This window comes from Maniola jurtina, chromosome 4, assembly GCF_905333055.1.
Source record: "Maniola jurtina chromosome 4, ilManJurt1.1, whole genome shotgun sequence".
In the NCBI taxonomy this organism is placed as follows: Eukaryota; Metazoa; Arthropoda; class Insecta; order Lepidoptera; family Nymphalidae; genus Maniola; species Maniola jurtina.
In genome coordinates, this window is record NC_060032.1 from 7,334,450 (window position 1) to 7,346,754 (window position 12,305).

The following is a 12,305-nucleotide window of genomic DNA, read 5'->3' on the forward strand; positions in this document are numbered from 1 at the left end:
TTATGCACTGGAAGTAACCACAGAAGGCGTTTTAGAAGGTATCAAAATTCTCCGTTAGATGTCTTCTATCCTAAATGAGACCCTCCCTTATCTGATGGTCAGAATGTGAGGATCTGGCTTTGATCTTGTGGTTCTAAACATGTTTTGTTGACTAGATATAAACAATTGCTCTTTCAGAAAGTGAACGTAGTCGTAACTCTCTAAGTTCAAAAATGCGGAACCGCCGGTTCTTCAAACTTACGATTCTTGCTATACGCTATTAAACTCTTTAGAGCATGAAGATTACCTATATTTGGCTTACGAATAGGTGTAATGTAGTGCTACCATCTCTAAATATGAAAAAGGACATACGTACATAATTGCTACTATGAAATTAAGTTTGAAAACTACAACTGCACCTGGAAGTTTTTAATTCTTTCAACAAAAGTCTATTTATCCTGAATTATCTAGTCTTAAGTGTTTCCTCTTGTAGAAAGCTTCCGCTAAAACGGTATCTCAAAGGGAAATAGCTAGAAAATTACTTAGAAAACAGGATATTCTCAGAGCACAGAAAAACCTCAGATCAATATAATAATTAGAAAAAGAAATTGAGGAGTCTCGGGAAAAATATTTCTTGGCGACCCTAATGTTTTGGGTGACTTGCTTTTTCTCATTACGAAATATAAGCATGCCGTAATGGTGTTTAAGACCATTCCTTATGTTAATTACTATTTCTGCGTAATAGATGAAATCACCATTAACGCTTCCGTCGGTGTTTTTTATTTTTATGAGAGCTGAATTATTAATTTATACTTTGCAATTTGCATTATTTAGAATCCAAGATTATTGAGTGTTTGGTTTATCTAGTATTTTCTCATTTCCCCACTTTAGGATATTTGATATACAAGGCGAGCCGCGTGAGTAGGGGCAAGTGCCTCGACTATCATCTTACAGCACATGAGTAGTCTACAGTCTATTTACCTCTACGGAGATACTACTTCGAGTTGAGGTACGCCACTCAAGGAGGCTGCTGAACCATTTTGAAATGAAACCGTACGCTTAGTTTTTTGATCGATGACAAGTTAGATTTTGACTGCAATTTCACCTGTGGTAACTCGATCCAGTTTGAAAACGAAGCGGGCTAAATCGGAAAGCATGTCGTTAGCAGTTTTATTAAACTCATGCCCCTAAATGAGTTTCTACGCGGAATCGTACTGGAATTTTAAATCACTTGGCAGTGACTTTGTCGGTAGGGGGTGATAAGTAAATAACTAAGGCCTAAGCCTCGCACCAAACCAGGCCACAGACAATTTCGAAGTAATAAATTCCCAAATATCCCCAGACGGGAATCGAACCCACCACAGCGCTCATCCTGCGCCGAGGAAGCCGTCAGAGTAGAGACAAACAAGCAGACATTTGGACAGCCCCAATTAGACTCAAGTCAAGGATACCTGTTTGGCTTGAGGCTGCTAAATTAAAACGAAAGCTCCTGCAATCTTTCGTTAAAAAATACCGTTAATCTCCGAAGTATGCGAAGTTTAAAACCTTAAATAATAAATAATCATGATTGTTGTTGTTGTTTTTTTTTTTTTAACCCCCGACCCAAAAAGAGGGGTGTTATAAGTTTGACGTGTGTATCTGTGTATCTGTCTGTGGCATCGTAGCTCCTAAACTAATGAAGTAATGAACCGATTTTACTTTAGTTTTTTTTTTGTTTGAAAGGTGGCTTATAGAGTGTTCTTAGCTATAATCCAAAAAAAAAAGTTATTAGCTCTTTTCTAGTTACTGTAACCCTCACTTGTCGGGAGTGTTATAAATTTTTAATTTACACTTGTTAATTAGCGTTAAACTTAGTTCTGCGGTCTCAAATAATAGGGGTTTGATTTTGAGACTGCAGAGCGTAGATTAGATTAGAATAGAATATAGCTAAGCTATGGAAACTTCGGTAGGCGAGTCTAACTCGACTGATTTTTTCTTCTTGGCTATGAGGCCGTTGATCTTTGTAGGCTCGCCGTTCCTGTCTTGACATAAAAGGACTGACTTGGCGACCATAACTTTATACGACGTATTCGTACCTACTAAATCAGAAATGATCTGTGATCCTAGACAGATCATACTTTTGAGAGTCCTCTGAAATAAAATCATGAAAATATGGGCAGTAATACAAACACATTGCGTTGAGCATTCTCACATAATAATTAGTAATATGGAAGGTAGTAAAGGGTAGTACCTAGTAGGTACTTACCCACCTATTATTTTCTGTTCTGTGAGCGATTTTATAAATACTTACCTACTGCAAAACCCCAATAAAGCATTTATTTCCGATAAAAATAACTCCAATCACTTTGTTATTGATAACTGAACATTAATATCTTTGGGATTCCTTATATTATTTCTGCGATTCAGCCAAATGTTATTTCGTAAACAAGATTGATATGAGGAAAAGTACACGCAACAGGATATAAAGCCTTATTAGAAAGAAAAAGTGGTAAATAAGAATGCTTGAAGATAATAAATTGAATCCATGTGCCGTAATTCCTACGTAATAAACATATACTTATAACTACATAGTAAGTTACAAAGATTCTAATAAATCAATTAAATAAAGAATTTTATGAAGGTGATAAGATATTATAATAAAACTCCAAATAGTCAAAGTTCAACAGTAGTATTTTATAGACAGTCAAATAAATAGACATGGATGACGACTATGTTTTATATCTTCAACAACTTACTCTACAGCCCTATAAAAAGGGCTTTTTTCTTTATTTATTTAAGGGATTTTGTATAAAAGCCCTTAAATAAATGAAGAAAAAAAAACTTTACATAACATTCTCTTCGACTATTATACTATGACCTTGGATGAATAAATACTCAGGATGGTATGCTCCGAAAAGTCAAATGAAGCAGGGGAACTGTCAGTTGATGAGTATGTGTGCGTTATGGAATGATACCATTCACATATGAAAATTTGCCTATTTTCCTATTTTTCCCTATTTTTCCCTTTCACGATGATTATTTAAAATGAGATCTCATTAGATTAGTCTTTATTATGATAGTTACAAATCGATGGATGTTCGATGCTAGAAAATAATAATTTATCGATTGCAACGTATTAAAATTTACCTACTCTGTTTTTACATAATTTTGATTAATTACAGTATAGGGCCTCTGGCCTTATTGAAAATCTCTGCTTAACAGGGTGCCCATCACCATGTTTACTATATAATCGTATCCTGACAGTTAAAAATAAAAAAGTTAAAAAGTCAAATATAAAAACGCAATATATTCACTAAAAATCACACTAATATTATAAAGGCGAAAGTTTGTATGTGTGTGTGTGTGTGTGTGTGTGTGTGTGTGTGTGTGTATGTTTGTTACTCCTTCACGCAAAAACTACTGGACGGATTGGGCTGAAATTTAGAATGGAGATAGATTATAACCTGGATTAGCACATAGGCTACTTTTTATCCCGGAAAATCAAAGAGTTCCCACGGGAATTTTAAAAAACCTACATCCACGCGAACGAAGTCGCGGGTATCAGCTAGTATTTAATAATAATCCAAGTATGTACCAGTTAGCGATTTTATTTAGCGTATCTCGCAGGGTTAGTAGACTATTCACTACTTTTGGTGTTATACACCGGGCAAGTTTACATCCCTATATCGTAGATCTCTTACCAAATTACACAAAGCGGCTCTTGGGTAGCGGTTTTTTTTTTCTCTAAGCCAAATTCAAAGTTATTTATTCAAAATGGGTTCATATTTTATTTGTCTTGTGTTTTCTGACATTTATGACCTTAAAAAATACCTAAATAAAGATTAATATTCTAGCTATCCGTATAGCGTCCCATCTTTGACCACATCACGCGTGACGAGTCCTCCGTTCGTCGCTAAGGTTGTTTTGGTGGGTGCCTACTACCTATCATGGACTAACTATAACTAAATAATATTATTAATGTAGTAAGATTTTGATTACCTATTTATTTATTTCTTTATTGCACACACAAACATATACATTTACAAAAACATAGAAGACAACATGGTAAGTACATTGGTGTACGTACACCAATTACGTAGGTACCTAGGTACTTCATGATTTTGGCATGCAGCTATTATGACGGAGACTGGTATATTAAATGTACTACAATTTAGTAATAAGTTTTGTTTTAGTTAAATTTCAATATCAATTTAAAATCTTTTAATTAACAAAACAGCCTTTTTCGCTTAGTTATATTATGATTGTCATCAAAAATAAAATATAAATTTGTCTAAATATAATGAAAAAAAAATTGCTCATTTTTAGGCAAAATTACCCCATTTATTTTCTGACAACCCTAGACTTCAATTTGAAGTTGTGTAATTTGCACAGCACGATTACGATACGATTTAAAATTAAATTATTTCATTGAACTGTCAAACAAAAAAATATAATCACTACGTTGTGTCAAATGCGTATCGGAAGGTGTTAAGTGGCCAGTTTCGTAGAATTTATGTTGAGTTTGTGTGCGTGACGTGTAATTACAGAGATTTGGTCGATAGTGGGTCGATAGTTGTGCTTCCTTCGTTTGTACGGCGGGGTCACCGGTTGACTATGACATAATTTACTACATATTATAAATCAGGATAAGGACAAATAAGGAAGGATTTGACGATACAAGTTGGATACTTGGATAGGTTAATAATTTAAGTATGATCTATTTTATTTACTCTTTACATTAAAAAAAATTACAATTCTTAACAATTTATACACTAGATAATGCCCACAACTTCGTCTGGTTGGATTTAGGTTTTATAAATCAATTCATCGTCCGTCTCCGGGACTCAACCTTTTCCTTTGAAAGGTAATAGACACTTTCGTATTTTCGTAAGGGCCAATATAGTTGGGCTATAAAATTTGCAGAGCTGTGAGTTTTTCAAACTGTCATTTAATAAAGAGGTGACAAACTACGACGTTTTCCATCCCTTTTCCGACCTTTCCGCCCATAATAAATGAAGGATTTATGCAACTTGAATGCTACGCTAGAAACCTCGGTTAGAACTGTTAAGTAACTGTGACCAATTTGAAAATATCGTTTCTTAAATTGGCCCAAACGGTTGTCTTCATTGTTATTAACTAACAAACAGAATGATCGGATTTATATAATAGTACAATTGTTATGGTCATTACCACAAAAGTTTTTGAATTGTAAGGCGATTGTGATTTAACCGTTAATTTATTGAAAACGTTAGGTAGCTAAGTTCAAATTAAGTAGACCTACCTAGCAATAATATATTTTTTGTTCGACTGAGCGAAAAACTTAGGTTAGTAACGTTTTTACCCTACTTTCTGTACGGTGTTCAGTAATAATAAATGTATATTTCTCTAACAATAAGTGTAATAACAAATTATTATTTATGCAATTAACAGCATTTATGTGTTATTAATATTAATGTTCGCGTTTCACAACGGTATTAACGTTTTGTACTCTCTACTCTTTGTATGAATTACAAGTAAGAGCACAATATAACAGTCCTGTTCATTGAACTGCTTCTTCTCAAACCGAGCCAATCATCTTTCCAACCAACTGATCATTCAACAATCCAATTTACCATCAGTGATTTACACGTCATAATCATCATGATCAATCCAGTGTCGGCCCACTACTGAGCATACGTCTCCTCTCAGAATGAGAAGGAGTTGATCATAGTCATAGACGCTGGCCACGTCTCCTCTCAGAATGAGAAGGAGTTGATCATAGTCATAGACGCTGGCCAAGTGTCAGACTTCACACCTTTGAGAACATTCTGGAAAACTCAGGCATGCAGTTTCCTCATGATATTTTCCTTTAGGTGAAAAATTAAGGTGCAAACCCGGAATCGAATCCCGAACTCCCTGAATAGGAAGCCGACGTCTTAAGCATTAGGTTATCAACAATTTGTCTAAACTACATAAACTTTAATAAATCTAAAATGGGCACTGAAGCAGTTTGAAAAGGATTTTACAATGAGGGAAATGAGGTTGTTACACGGCAGAAGGGCATTAATAAGCTGTCACTTTACCTTTTTGCTTTTACCTAATAGGGAGAGAGACAGGTATAATACAAAATGCATGAAGCACAAGACTTAAATAGTCAACTCGAAATTCCAGCAAAAGAGTCATTATGCTTTGAGTTAGGCCACTAATTAGTCCCGATGGAGCATTGAATAACGTGTACCGTTATCAAGCGAAACTAGTACTTACAGGGCTTAATGCACACAACGTGCAAAAGCAGTGCTAAGCAGCTAAAAGTCGTAATACAAGGCAATGTATGAAGGCATTGAAGCAATTTATAATATAAAACCATGCGATTCCCTTCGAGAGAAAGAAATAGGTTCTTACGGTAGCTTCTCAATATTTACAACAAAATAATTTTTGACGAAATACCTATTCTTAGTTACAATGAGTTACAAGAAAATGGGCGATCTACACGATAGGTAAACCGAAATCGTAAATGGCTTGCAACTCCTGCACTCCGCCTCAAGAAAGTACAAAAGTCATTTGTGGGAGTAAATGTAATCTTTTGTAACAAAATTACGCAATCAATTTCAGGCTTGCTTTTAGAAAAGTTTTAAAAATCTATTAAAAATATGCTTCTGAAGATAGCATATTACACAATCGAAAATTATGTACCTCAGTATGTATGATACAAGTGTAAATTAAACATTTATAACACCCCCCCGACAAGTGAAGGTTACAGTAACAACTAGAAAAGAGTTGATAACTTTCAAACGGCTGAACCGATTTTCTTGGATTATAGCTAAGAACATTCTCGATGAAGCCACCGCAAATCGGCTCATTAGTTTAGGAGCTACGATGCCTCGAATCTTTGAAAATAGAAACCGCCGAGTATCTTGCTGGTTCTTCTCAGTGGTTCATACATTCGACAATTCAAAAGTACCTAGTACTTATAAATGTTTATTTGAATAAAAATCTTTCTGTTTCTATTTCTATTTCAACCCGCGTGGGACTGTTCGCTATGTGATTGTGATTCGCTCCGCAGTGAAATTTGATTCATACAACTCCTTCCAATACAAATTTTACAAACGTACGTTCAGTGTAACGTCAGCCAAGACGTGGTTTCCATGTGGTTTCCGTCTATTGTATTATCTATGGCTTCCGTCGCACGTCACTCCCATTACACTTTGCGTCTGTCAAAGTTTTTGCTGGCCCTAGGGTTCGGTTGTAACATGGACGTATTATACTATTATATCTCTATGGGTTGTAAGGTGTAACGGGAGCCTCGAACGGGTTTAGGCGTCACCTGCCACAATTTATTCTGAACTTTGAACACTCCACTCCATATTTCATTTCGGGACACTCATTTATTACGCGTTTTCAATATTGGACGAACGGGAACCGTTGTATTTTTTCGTTATACTTTAGCTTTTCACGTGAACTGCCGTTGAAAAGGGTATTAATTTTTCTATTCAGATCACATCTGAAAATTCGTAGGTACCTAATGCTGTCATGTGTGAATAACCTACTGATTTGCTCAGCCTTTGCCGAGCATTTTCAGTAAACCCATAATCTCCGAAAAGTTTAGTGTAGTACCTATTCAAAGAGATTGAAAGGAACAAAGCATAAGTAGACTCTACATTGGGAACCCAAACTGCTATGGTTCTGCAACTCGACACAAAGGTTATCGTAGATGCTATTCTACTTGAATAGAAAGAACAAAGTCAAAAGTCAAAGTCTTTACACTTTTTAGTATACCATTAAGTTATAGGTACATTGTACATTTTTTGACTGCCAGTTGTTGAATTTTGACGTAATTACCTACAATTACGTAAACTTAAAAAGCTATTTACGAGGATACAAACACGCCATGGTCTGAGGGGAAGCCCACAGGCCACGACAAATGTAACCGGGTAGGCTCATTTACTTATTAGCTTTCTTATCATTTAAATAATCCTTTGCATTGTAATAGGACCGATACCTGCTTGAGAGTAGTTACTTGCAAGATACTAGTACCTACTAGGAAGTTTCAGCTCACTTCGACAACTAAGTCAATGCAAAGCTAATGTTGGTTAACGAAAGCCACGAAATGTATCTGTCTATATAATATACTATGTAGTTACATTCTACTCAGTGATTAAACCAATGCTGAGCATGTTCGTGGAGATACGACGTTCAAATGTAAATATAAGTCTTGCCATTATCTGTTTACGAATCCAACTACGTTATATCAGCAGTGCACAATATCGCATCACATTCAAAAGCTTTTAAAGCTGCATTTCAACATAATCATTTCATTTCAACCCATACCGTGCGGATTCTTATTGGGAATGGCCATGGGTCTCCTCTCGGAATGACAAGGGTACCTATCTAAGAAATAATCTACCACGCCAGCCAAGTGCGGATTGGCAGATTTCAACTTGGAGAACTTGGAGCCTCTATAGCTCAATGGTCAAGGAGCGAACTGAATTCCGAAAAGTCGGCGGTTCAAACCCCACCCGTTGCACTATTGTCTTACCCACTCCTGGCACAAGCTTAATACGCTTAATTGGAGGGGAAAGGGGAGTATTAGTAATGATTAGCATGGCTAATATTCCTTTAAAAAAAACTAGCAGGTAGGTATGCAGGTTTCATCGCAATATTTTTCTTCACCTTTAAAGTAAATTGACATTTAGGTACCTACTTACTTTAATTGTTTTAAACTTACAAAACTCCGAAAAGTTGTAGGTGCGTGCCTAACTTTACCTAAGTTTTATTCACATAGATTTCTACGACCTCTTTTGACCGTCTTAGGTCAGTAAATATGTGAAAACTATACCACCGGATCGGAAAATGATTCTACCTTCTAAGAAATCTCAGCAAGAAACTCAATATAGACTGCAGGTTGTTCAGTAAGTAATAAGTACCTACTTGAGACACTGAAAAATAGCACAAGTGAAAGATAAATACCTACCAAAGCCACAATTAATTAACAATTAATTGCAGTCGCTGTTACAAATAATAAAGCTTTTAGTGATATTACGTGAACCTTACTCTTTCTTTATCATAAGATATCGAGTTAAGCAAGCAATTTATTGATTGTCTAGATACTATTTACCTTTTTAATTATGAATGCCTTGATTGGTTTTAAGATATTTCTATATCGTTTTGTAATACAGAATAGCTGTATGCAAACTACTTATTTCATCACTCAAATAGTTGTAAATAAAATAGTAGAAAGTTTGACATTATCTACGATGTTGTAAACTATAATAATTAATACTTAATATTATTAAGTACCTAGCTATAAGTAGATAGTCGATTAAACTTATCAAAATAATTATGTTTGTCGTTATATCCAAAAGTTATGCCTAACCTAAACTCAAGTAGGTAAATTATGAGAACGCAACGTAGGTATACCTAAATCAATTTTTTAATTTACTAAGAAACAAAGACAATGCCGGCAAATTCTCAACAGTTATCATTTTAAGACGTAAATTATAATAATTGGTGCTGGGACTTGAAACACAAAGGCGCCTGCACATTCGCTCCGTTTTCTTATTAATTTGAACTCAACTCCAATAAGTTCCTTTACGTTTCTGAAACTGTACAGAATCCATACTAATATTATCAATGTGAGAGCGTGTCTGTTTATCTGTCTGTTAGCTTTTCACAACCCAACTGTTTAACTGTTTTTGACAAAATGGGGTACAGAGATAGCTTGTCTAGCTAGTTTTAGTATCACGGGGAACTTGGGCTACTTTTTGTCACCGAAATCAAAGACTTCCTTCGAGATTCTAAAGAAACTAAATCAAAACGGACGAAGTCGCGGGCATCATCTAATAACTTATACTTCCTTCAACCCTTCAAACAGAAGAATTTCACTAGGTACACCTATAAGACAAATGACTGTACATGGAGTCGTGATTTAGGATTTAGTCTATAAAAGGTCGAGTCGCATAGAGTTACTTACATCGGGCAAAATTCAGAACTTTATGAGCACCTTTAGCAGAGCCAGTACATACACTCACATGTATGGTATCGTGGTACGGTTCCGTACTATGGAATCGGATATGCAGTTACTTTTCTCACCTGCCACGTAATACTACGAGTAAGCATACACCCTTATGTTTTTCGACATTAATTAGTTCAAGTTTTCGTCGCTGTCCCAATGATGAAGTCCGGGGGAGGCGAGATTGAAAAACGTAAATTACAGGGCGCGCCTCGTTCCGACGTGTTTTGACTGCTACAGCGTTGTTTGCTATTTACCAATGCTTGTTAAATAAATCTCGAAATGTTTTTATAAATAACCTTTGAACTTCAAGGTACAAGTATTGTGCGCACACTTACCAATAAGACGTCCTGGGTCTAACTAGGTAGAGTTTAAACTAAAACATATTGCATCTCTTTTAATTATTTGATTTTCCTTCTTTTACAATTATTTTATTAATTACCTTCTTCTCTTTTTAATTATTTTCCTCAACTACCTCTTGCTAAGTAGTGGGTAATGAATAAATTCAGCCATTCAATTCACCTAAAAAACCTTTATGATAATATTATTGGATCGTGTTGACATACCTACTGCAAAATTAGGTCATAGGTTATAAAATTAGATTTGGTTATATTATTAAATTGGGCCACGCGGATAGGTCAATTTAGGTTATTGAGGTTTAAAATAGTCGCACCATTATAATGAAAACAATACTCAAAATTTGTCTTGTCATCAATTCGAATGTTTTGTTATCTGTGTATCTGTCTGTGGCATCGTAGCTTCTAAACTAATGAGCCTATAGCCATTGAGCGAGGCAATAGCACTTGTGTATGAGGAACTATGCCCATTATTGACCACTTGTACTGTGTATGTTTTTTTTTTTCAATATTAATTTTTGTGCTAGGTACTAAGTTTTTCATGGAAATATATGTAGATATATTAATTATTGTCTATGTATGTTTATGTTTGTGCAAGTGAATACACTTAAGAAGCACCTAGTGCACATTAAAAAGATCGAAAATCCGAAAGGCCGAAAGAAGTAGTGGTTAAAATTACTCTAAACATTCCAAGCAGTTAAAGTATTGCCAAGCAATTTGCGAAGTCCATTTGCATAAAACCATTTTCTCATTCGCTCGTCAAACTAAAAACAATTTGACAAAATGATGGATAGCAGTCCACTTTGTTTTGTTGTCAGAGAACAACTGTTTTCCTGCAATTATACCGCAGGGGACTATGGTAACCAGGTCTAAAATATTTTTTCTGAGATGGTCAACATTTAGAAATTTCTATAAAAATGATGACTGTAATGTACTATTACAGTCATCATTTTTATAGTCAACGGATAGACGTTCAGAGCTGGACTTAGATGTCTTGTAGGGACTTCCACACACCAAGGTCTTGCGCTGCCTGAATCCAACGGTTCCCCGCGACTCGTTTGATGTCGGCTGCCCACCTAGTGAGGGTTGTGCTTACCGATTAGAGGTGGTCTTGGGACCCTAACTACTTAATATTCGAACTATGTACCCCGCCCATTACCACTTCAGCTTCGCAACCCCTATGTCGGTTACTCTGGCCTCCCTGACGGATCTCCTCATTTCTGTTTTGATCACGTAGAGAAACTGCTAGTACCTATAGCCCCCTTCAGATTGGCTTTCTTATGAGGCCTACAGTCAGCGACCATGCATCGGATCCATATATTATTTTATTAATAATCCTCATTAATCATAATAAACATAAGAATACGAAACGATATATTGGCGACGACGAAATGTTGGCCACAATTGTACAGTTTTAATCGATATTTCTGGCTCTTACAACACCACAAATCACGATTTTTCGGGACAGTTCCAGAATTCATGGTATCTGGTAACCTTACTATAATTCAAAACAATTGTCTTAACTGCCATGATTTTGATAACGAGATACAAATTGTTCACTATTTTAATATCTACTTGTAATATTATGGGCTGAGAATTTCTGCTGACTTTAACTAGCTAAAACAATGTGAGTGAAGCCATTTAAGCTTAATTAAATCGGTAGGTAAAGAGTAGGTAATTCTGTCTGTATGCGCATTCGGTACAAAATATAATCACACATCCGATTGAGATGAAACTTTGGCAATTCAAAAGCATTAAAAATCATGCTAGGAGATCTCGAATACCTAATCAGTCTAACCACACGCTAAGCCATAGGCAAGAGCTATATACAATCAATCAAGCAGGGCCTAGGACGGAGAATTTGGAAGTTTAACCAATCCCAAGATTTAGTACCTATTTGATACCTGACATCAAATAACTGGGGTCACATTTTTTGTACTGAACTTTGAAGCTTCTGTGATGTGAATAGCAAAAAATAAAACAAATGGACGCAGCATCTCATT

General features: G+C 35.6%; 1 protein-coding gene across 4 annotated transcripts in view; it reads left to right on the forward strand.

Moving 5' to 3' along the window:
- The window catches only part of LOC123864607 (filamin-A), a 95,159-nt gene that overhangs the window by 51,765 nt on the left and 31,089 nt on the right, over positions 1 to 12,305 (forward strand). The window lies entirely within an intron of this gene.